Here is a 9,537-nt window from a genome sequence, read left to right on the forward strand (position 1 = left end):
ACACCAGTTGCCTTCTTGCTGATAATAGAGCATTCACATGTTTTTTAAAAAAATATTTATTTATTTAGTTGTGCTGTGTCTTAGCTGTGGCCATGCAGGATCTTTAGTTATGGCATGTAGGGTCTAGTTCCCTGATCAGGGATCAAACCCAGGCCCCCTGCATTGAGAGTGCAGAATCTTAGCCACCCAACCACTAGGGAAGTGCCTCTCACACTTTTAAGCCATTGTTAAACCATGGTAAATTCTACTTTTCTTTATCTTAATCATTATGCTTAGTATCATAGGACTTGAAGGTAATCTAGAGAACAACTCCTCTGTTTTATCCATGAGAATATCAAAGCCTAGAACTTTTACAACTGCCCAAGGTGCATAGATGTTTCAAAGAGCCAAAAATGATACAGCAAACTTCTTTCTTTTCCTATAGTCTCTATTTCAGATAATAATGGAAGCATTCTTTAAGCAACCTTAACTCTTTCTGCTGTTGTTAATGTTCGGTTGCTAAGTCATGTCTGACTCTTGTTGACCTCCTGGGGTTTGCTCAAATTCATGTCCATTGAGTTGGTGATGCTATCTAACCATCTCATCCTCTACATCCATCCACTTGTCCATCCATTTATCCATTTATCCACCTATATATCTTTCAAATGCTTATTTGGCATTGACTATGGAAGATCCCCTGGAGAAGGAAATGGCAACCCACTCCAGTATTCTTTCTTGAAAAACCCCATGGACAGAGAAGCCTGCCGGGCTACAGTGCATAGGGTCTCAAAGAGTCAAACACCGCTGAGCAACCGAGCACATCTGTAAAGATACTGCACTTCCCAGGTGGCACAGTGGTAAAGAATCTGCCTGTCAATGAGGGAGACGCAAGAGACGTGAGTTCAATCCCTGGGTCGGGAAGATCCCCTGGAGTAGGAAATGGCAACCCACTCCAGTATTCTTGCCTGGGAAATCCCATAGACAGAGGAGCCTGGCGGGCTACAGTCCATAAGGTAGCAAAGAGTAGGACACGACTAAGTGACTGAGCACACTCACACGTTAGGCCCTTTGGATATAAAGATTGAGTAGAATACCGTCTCTGGTCTCTAGACCTTGGACAGGAGGGAAAAGAGTAGTCTCAGAGTTCCAGGTAAGCCCAGCATGACTCACCATCAGTCCCTTTGGTGAATAGCAGGAAATTTCACTTCGGCTAGTAAACAAGGCCGGAAGGGAAATGGATCAAGTTTAGTCAGATTACAAGTATTGACTTCAACTTTCTACAAGGTGTTCCCAAACCAAGCAAGTGAGAAATGTCATGCAATTTTAACCATATTTTCTGCAGGCCTTATGGCTCAATTTATAAGCTGAAGTGTTTTTGCTGACATCCTTTAACTTTCTTGGAGATATTCTTACTTCTGTGCACCTGCCTACATGGCCTTCTACAGTCTACCCCTTCATCCTGGCGTTCCCAACTCTCAACTTAAAAGTTGAAAGAAAAGTAGTAACACTTGAGAATGTCCTTAATTGGTTTAGATCATTCAAATGTATACGAGTGTTAACTTGTATCTAATTTATGATGTGCTTCACAAGGGTACTCTCTATTGCAACTGTAAACTCTTTAAAAATTAAAACATCTTCAGTTCTTGTTACAAAAACAGTATATGTTCAGTGCAGAAAAAGTAGTCAGAAGCCCTTTTCTCCTGATTTCAAGCACTTTACGTTGAAAATCCATTCTTGCGGCCAGAAGGCTCTTCTGGCGTGGAGATGCTGAGGACCTGTGATATTCTATCTACTCTCGTGTCAAGGGAATCTACAGCAAGAACTTAAAGGTCTTGATGGAAAAGTCTGAGTAACTCTCAGCTTGATTGCAGCTTGCTGCCCTGTGCTCAGGGAGCTGAGAGAAGGCCAAACTTACAGCTGAATTTTCTCAAGTGGCTTGATTTTAAATTAAATGTAGTTCTGAGGACATCTGATTCCCAGCCTGAGCTACAGATTTCTGGATCATGTTCATGAAGGTGAGGACTGGGTTTTTCTTGTTCAGGGCTGCTGGCCTCTCATAGCTAGTGTGATGCGAGACACACAGTGAAGAGGGCATATTCTACTCTCACTGACTGAGAGTTGAATTAAACTAAGATATTATAAAAAAAATCTCTGCAAAGTATACAAGGTCATTGTGCCTTGTAATGGTCCTTTTTTTTTTTTTTTAAAGTGCATCTGGGGCAAGGGGTCTCATAAGCATAATCAAGCAGATTCCAATAAGAAAGTGAGGAGAGTGTCTCCTCCAATAAACATAACAGCTAAAGCCTATCATACTTCATGAGGGTTTCCGCTGTGGTTCAGCAGTAAAGAATCTGCCTGCATTGAAGGAGATGTGTGTTTGATCCCTGGGTTGGGAAGATCCTCTGGAGACGGAAATGACAACCCCCTTCAGAGTTCCGGCCTAGGAAATCCCATGGACAGAGAATGGTGGGCTATAGTGCATAGAGTTGCAGAGTCAGACATGACTGAATGCACACACACACACACACACACACACACATCATACTTCACGTGTACCAGGCACTGTTGTAAACATTTTACAAATATTAGCCAATGCAGTTCTCCCAGCAGCCCCTATTTTAGAGATGAGGAAACAGAGACCCACAAAGCTTAAGCCATGTGGCTGAAGTCACATCCCTGGTGTGTTCTGAAGGTCACATCACACAGAGCCAAGTCTTTATCTCCCTCACTTCATGTAAAAAGTCTGATTGAAACTGTTGGAGGAAGAGTTGAAAACGAATGGTTGGCAATTGTGTAGAGTGAATTCATTTCTCATCCAATCTCTGTTCTCTGGGTGAGTTCTGCGTCTGGAATGTTGACTCGGTATATGAAGACTGAACCCAGAGCTGACCTAGGGTCTCTCAACACTTCGAACCTTCAGGCTGGACTGTGCCCCTGGGCTATATGCCGGGTCTTTCTCGGATCTTGCTGTAAATAAGATGCGACGTCACTGCAAGTCAGTTGATCTAGCTTCCAAGTATATGGGCTGGGAAAGAAGGTCAAAAGCTTCATTTCCGAGGAAACACTGTTTTCTGAGACATTCATTCACTCATGTGTGAAAGAGAGATGGAGAGAGGCAAACATGTTTGTTTGCAACAATAAAACATATAGGATGTCAGACAGTGATAAGTTTTAGGGAGAAGAGTAAAGCAAGGAGAGGTGGTAGAGAGTGCTAGGCTGTGGGTAGGGGAAGGTCACACAGACTACTTTGGGTGTGTTTGAAATCTCTATTGATAATCTGAAATTCGGTCCACCCGATGCCTGTAGTGGTGGGTAAATGAGCTCTTGCCTTCCTTTTTTCTTTGTATTTGGCTGCCTCGGGTCTTGGTCGCGGCAGGCACAAGGTATCTACGTTGTGTCATGCGGGATCTTTTGTTGCAGTGCATGCCTCTCTAGTTGTGGCCGTGGGCTTAGTTGCTCTGTGGCATGCAGCATCTTAGTTCCCCAACCAGGGATTGAACCCATGTCCCCTGTGTTGCAAGGCAGATTCTTCACCACTGGACCACCAGGGAAGTCCCAGCTCTTTCCTTTCTCAGCGTCAACGCTATAAGAAGAAACATCATCGCACTAGAAAAGTAGTTGGCTAGCGGATCCTCCGGAGAAAGAAATGGCAACCCACTCCAGTACTCTTGCCTGGAAACTCCCATGGACAGAGGAGCCTGGTGGGCTGCAGTCCATGGGGTCGCTAAGGGTCGGACACGACTGAGTGACTTCACTTTCACTTTTCACTTTCATGCACTGGAGAAAGAAATGGCAACCCACACCAGTGTTCTTGCCTGGAGAATCCCAGAGACGGGGGAGCCTGGTGGGCTGCCGTCTATGGGGTTGCACAGAGTCAGACACGACTGAATCGACTTAGCAGCAGCAGCAGCAGCAGATCCTCATTTCAGGGTGAACGGGGAAAAACTCATTTACTGAAAACTCAGTTTTGCTTGGGTTTGAAGTTGTTAGCGCTGTTACAGTGGCAATTTATCCTGGCCTTGAACTTCATGATGTGAACCTTTGATAAAACAGACTGGGCGAAGTGAAAGCAATACCTTGGTTTAACCAGAAAATCAGGAAGCAGAATGCAAAAGATGACTGATACTGGCTGTTGGAGACTGGCCACACTGATGTAGGAGCTTCCCTGGGGGCGCTAGTGCTAAAGAACCCGCCTGCCAATGCAGAAGACAAGAGACTTGGGTTAGATCCCTGGGTCGGGAAGATTCCCTGGAGGAGGGCACAGCATCCCACTCCTGTATTCTTGCCTGGGAAATCGCAGGGACAGAGGAGCCTGGCTGGCTACAGTCCATAGCGTCACAGAGTCAGACACTAGTGAAACCAGCGGAGCACGCGTGCACACACACTGATGCAGACATCTTCTCACTGGGTCCAGAAACCCTTGTGAGCCAGGCAACTATGTTTTCACACTCTTTTCATTCCTTAGGCATCTTCCAAACAGACGGAAGGACTCAGGGCTTCAGAAATTCTGATCAGAGTACTGAAGGGGCCACATATGAAAATACTCCTGCGTGCTTGCCGAGGTCCACCCAGTGGCACCGAGCTCCACAAGAAAGCAGGGCCTGGGGACAGGGCGCGAGTTCAAAACATACTCTGAACGCACTGAAAATCATGAGAAATGATCTTCTCAAAAATTTAATTGATTTAATTGATTCAGCCAAAAATTTAATTAATTTAATTGATTCAGCTAATTAGATCGATTTGCTCACCACTCCTAGGAGCATGGTGCAGAGACAGGGACTTATGGGAAACACCTAACCACCGTCTCACCCGCCTTGAGCAATGAGGGGAGCCATGGGCATAAGCTGAAACAGAATCCGATCTGCCTTCTATCAGAGGGTAGGAAGACGCTCAGTGACCTGCTCTCCCATCCAAAAGCCCAGGTGATGTGCTGAACGAGGGTGGAGATGGGGTTGGCGAGGGCCGTAGAAAGCTCCATGATGTTCCTGGGGGCACTTTGCCGCAGGACAGAGAAGAACTGGTTCCCATAGTCTTTAGGGCGCTGGTTGAAGGTTTGGTTCCTGAGTCCCCTCTCTAGAATTGGTTGGGCCCCTTCTCCACCTCCCCTGGCAGCCTAGGAGCCAGCAGGTCCCCATAGTCTGGAAGCAGGACCATGGGTTTCCCAGGCCTGGGACGCGCTCCAGAAGTTAACACCAGTAAGGTCAGGATTTCCTGTAGCCTCCACACAACACAGCCTCCGGAGCGCTCCCAAGGAACATCATGGGTCCCGCTGTTCTCCGGAGGACTTCTGCCCTTTCCCACACTCTAGGCAGGAGGGGAAAAAAAAGGATCTTTTTATCCCTAGGTTCTCTCCAAGCATTATTGCTCTGCCCCCTCATTCCAAATTGGAATACAAGTTACCTAAAATTGTTCTTAAGATTTTTACAAGATGTAGATCGACAAAATCCCCCCTTCAGTCCACCCGTTCGATAGTCGGGATGTGACCCGGTGCCTGAGATGACTGTTTGGGCTATGTCTGCCCTGCCTGGGAGCAGTAACAACAACTCCAGTCCTCTTCTTGTACTCATGCCAAGACATACTGTATTTAAGAAGGGTGGAAATTCCCCATGGCATTTTCTTTCTGATGTTTGAAATACTTGCTTATTTTTCCCACAGGAAACTTTACAGTTAGAGTGCATTCCTAAATTCATTGTTTCTTTTTTTTTTTTCCTGTCTTTCCCTCTTTAGCAAATCCTCGGGCAGCTCATGATGGACCTCTCTGCCAATGTGACACCTCACAGCAGCATAAGACCTTTTCCTTTGCACAGCATGCTTTGATCCATGGCTGCCAGTTTTCATATTTGCTCGGTAAATAGCCATTGCCTTGTTCAGAACTCCTCTTCACATGTAAGAAGCATCTCCAAAAGCCAATTGGACCCCGTTATTTTTTCACCTCTCCTAGGCTCAAACTCATGGCTTTCTCTTTAAAAAAAAAAAATTATTTTATATTGGAGTATAGCCAATTAACAATGTTGTGATAGTTTCATGTGAGCAGTGAAGGGGCTCAGCCATACACATATATGTAATCCATTCTCCCTCCAAACTCCCCTCCCATCCAGGCCGCCACACAACATTGAGCAGAGTTCCCTGTGCTATCCAGGAGGACCTTGTTGGTTATCCATTTTAAGTGTAGCAGTGTGTACATGAAGTGAAGTGAAAGTCACTCAGTCATGTCCGAGTCTTTGCCACCCCATGGACTAATACAGTCCAGAATACCGGAGTGGGTAGCCTTTCCCTTCTCCAGGGGATCTTCCCAACCCAGGGATCAAACCCAGGTCTCCCACATTGCAGGCAGATTCGTTACCAGCTGAGCCACAAGGGAAGCCCAGTGTGTACATGTCCACCCCAAACTCTTTATCTACCCCTTCCCCGTATCCTTCCCCCTGGCAACCACAAGTCAAACTCATGGCTTTCTCTTGACAACAGTTCCGAGGGTTCCCATGGGGCTGGCTGTGGAACCCAAGCCCCACCAAACTCTCCAAGTCAGTAACAGTTTGCCAGGTTTTGCTTCCTGGTTACACAGGAAGTACCACAGCCAAAGGAAATAGAGGCTCGAAGATAAACTAGAAGTGTCTGGTGGCCAAAGAGAAAAGTTTCCAGATGGAACACTCGGGGGGTGAGGGTGGGCTGTTTTACAGCTCTTAGCTTCGCATGGGCATGAGGGGCAGTCCTGTGAGGCAGAGACGGAGGATGGAGTCAGGGAAGCCCTGTGTTTTGAGGCGCCTGAGGCTGGAGGAGGGGAGGAAGGCATCTCCTGTCTCAGAGAGAGGGTCAGCAGACTTGACTGCGGATCTGGGAGCCTGCTGGACCAAGCGGAGAGGTTGTAGTTAGTTTCCCTTTCCTGGGATTGTCTCTTTCCAATTAAGGGCCAAGTGAACTCTCCAGGTTTGAAGATGTGAGGTTTTAGTGCTTCCGATGGAGAAGGAAATGGCAACCCACTCCAGTGTTCTTGTGTGAAGAATCCCATGGATGGAGAAGCCTGGTAGGCTGCAGTCCATGGGGTTGCACAGAGTCGGACACGACTGAAGCGACTTGGCAGGCAGGCAGGCAGTGCTTCCGAAGCAGTTTTCATGGTCAGATCTAAATAACTGAAATTCAGCTGAATTCTGTGAATACATATGAGAATCTGCTCTCCATAAGCCACTGTGCTAACCACGACTGTGTCAACCACGTGACCCCTGGGGAAGCCAAGGATCTTGTCCATAAGGGCTCTTGTCCATAAGGGCTTGGAGCTTGGGGGAACAAATTTGGACATGTAAGCAAATACATTTTTGTAAGGGACTTAGGATATAATCATGTAAAGATAATCTTACAGGTCCAAAAGAGGGAACGGTGGTTCTCCTTGAGGAGTCAAGGAAGGGTTAATAAAGAAGTGATCATTTTGCAGAGGTTTAAAGGGATTTAAGGGACGGGGGAGCCTGGTTGGCTGCCATCTATGGGGTTGCACAGAGTCGGACACGACTGAAGTGACTTAGCAGTAAGTGGGTGAGGTGTGAGAGATCAGTAGGGCTTTGTTATATGTGGTCTGGGGTAGAAGGATCATTCCTGACGGGAGGAATCCTATTAAGAAGGTCATGGGGGAATTCCCTGGTAGTCCAGTGGTTAGGACTCAGCACAATCACTGCCAGGACCCTGGGTTTGATCCCTGGTTGGGGAACTAAGATCCCGTAAGCCAAGGCACAGTCTCTAAGAACAGCCATCCCCGGCTTGCCCGTCCAAAGCCTGAATAGCCACACGTGGTGACCATCACACTGGACGCTGCAGTGGTGTCTCAGGACAACTCTCTCTGCCTTCAAAGAGCTTGTGGTCTGGGGAGGAAAAGATTGCTACAGAGGCAGCTATGATACCAGGCAAAGCAAGCTGGGTGGCAGAAGGGAAGTAACCAAAATGAATGTAGAGGGAACTCACGATGTAAGCTGTGGGCAGAGCAACAGGAGTAGAAGGAGGAAGAGGAGGCTGAGTTATCTTGTGGGAGCCTCCCATGCCTGGTCTTAAGCTGACAGGTCGTCAAGGACTGTGCCTTAGAAGATAACACTGAGAAAAATTGGCAAATGTGCCTGGAGACTGGAAGCCAAGGAGAGATGCACTTCACATAGTCAAGGTAAAAAGATAAGGAGGCCTGAACTTGGATGATAACAGTCAAATGGAGACAAGGCACTGAACTGGGAGGTGTTTTGAAGCTTATAAAGATTTGTGAAGGTAAAAGTGAGAAAATTAGTAAGAAACAAAATACCGATGAACCCCAATTTTAATATAACAAGAAACAACACAGTCCCAGATTTAAATTGGACAATATGAAACTGTCATTTTTTGTAGGTTAAAAAAATGGTCAACTATCAGTAATTTCATGAAATTCAAATTTACTTGATAATAGGAACCCCTTAAATATCACACTGTAGAAAAAGTATAACCCCAAACAAAACAACATTAAAAGAAATAAAAATTAACCATGGATACAAAAGAGCAGGAAGTCATTTATTTAGCAGTGAGACAGGTGAGGGCAGGTTTTAAAGAGAAGACTCTGTTCTTAAGGAGATTGTGGGATAAAGAATTCCCCGTGGCTTTCAGCCTAAGGCAAAAAAATTCCAGAGAAACGTGGTTAGGTGAGTGAAAGCCCAATACTTGTTTTGAAACTAAAGAAGAGTGTTGTAACTTACTTCAATTTACAATTTCCTATACATCTCCCTTTGGGGCTTTTCTTAAGAGGAGGTTTGTTCCAGAGTTATTGGCAAAGATTAAAGATACCTCCAATGAAATCTTCCCTGAGTCCATTCGCGTTAATATATACTGAAGACAGTCTAGGAACAGAGAAAACCTACTTAGCTCTGTTAAGCAAAACCTTAAGCAAACCTTCCATTACATGAAGATGTCATTAGGTCACCCAGTAAATGTTAATGACTACCCAAGAGTGAACCCTGTGAGTTGCAGTCAGAATGATGCAGGTCGTGGAACCTCCATAATCGTCACTTCCAAATTCTGAGCCGTATCCGTGCTCTTCCAAGCCTTGGCTCCCGCTGATTCCTTTCTCTCTCAGTTCTTTGCTCTTTAAGGAATGCTAACTCATCCTTTAAGCCCTGGCCCACCCCAGCCTTGCCTACTCCCAAGGCCCTGAACACACACAGTTCACACCTTTATTTCCATTGTGTTCAGTTTGGTCATCTCCCAATGTTAGTTTGGTTTTCACTCTTAGATTCAATCAAGAAAACAAGCCCCAAAATGCCTGTTGACCAGCGTGGACCAGTGTTGACTACTAAGATGAAGGAAAATCAATTTCAAGACTGCACACCGAAAATAGGCAGCATTTGTGTCGATGAGATAAAGCGGGGAAAAAAAAAAAAAGCCATCGTGAAAGAGTTTGCAAGTAATGTCATTTGTATATAAAAGTATGGCGTTTCCCTGGTGGCTAGCAGTAAAGACTCTGCTTGCCAGTGCAGGAGACATGGGTTCGATCCCTGGCTCGGGAAGGTCCCCTGGAGAAGGAAATGGCAACCCACTCCAGTTTTCTTGCCTGGGAAATCC

The 9,537-nt window shown here is 45.9% G+C and overlaps 1 long non-coding RNA gene across 1 annotated transcript; it reads right to left on the bottom strand.

Moving 5' to 3' along the window:
• Positions 1 to 8,472: 8,472 nt before the first annotated feature.
• LOC132346791 (uncharacterized) lies at positions 8,473 to 9,165 on the bottom strand. The gene is made up of 2 exons (XR_009496741.1): positions 8,676 to 9,165; positions 8,473 to 8,587 (listed from the first exon to the last, which is right to left on the bottom strand). It is a non-coding gene; the product is annotated as an uncharacterized lncRNA (long non-coding RNA).
• Positions 9,166 to 9,537: the final 372 nt, after the last annotated feature.

The sequence above is a fragment of the Bos taurus genome, chromosome 12 (genome assembly GCF_002263795.3).
Source record: "Bos taurus isolate L1 Dominette 01449 registration number 42190680 breed Hereford chromosome 12, ARS-UCD2.0, whole genome shotgun sequence".
Lineage (NCBI taxonomy): Eukaryota > Metazoa > Chordata > Mammalia > Artiodactyla > Bovidae > Bos > Bos taurus.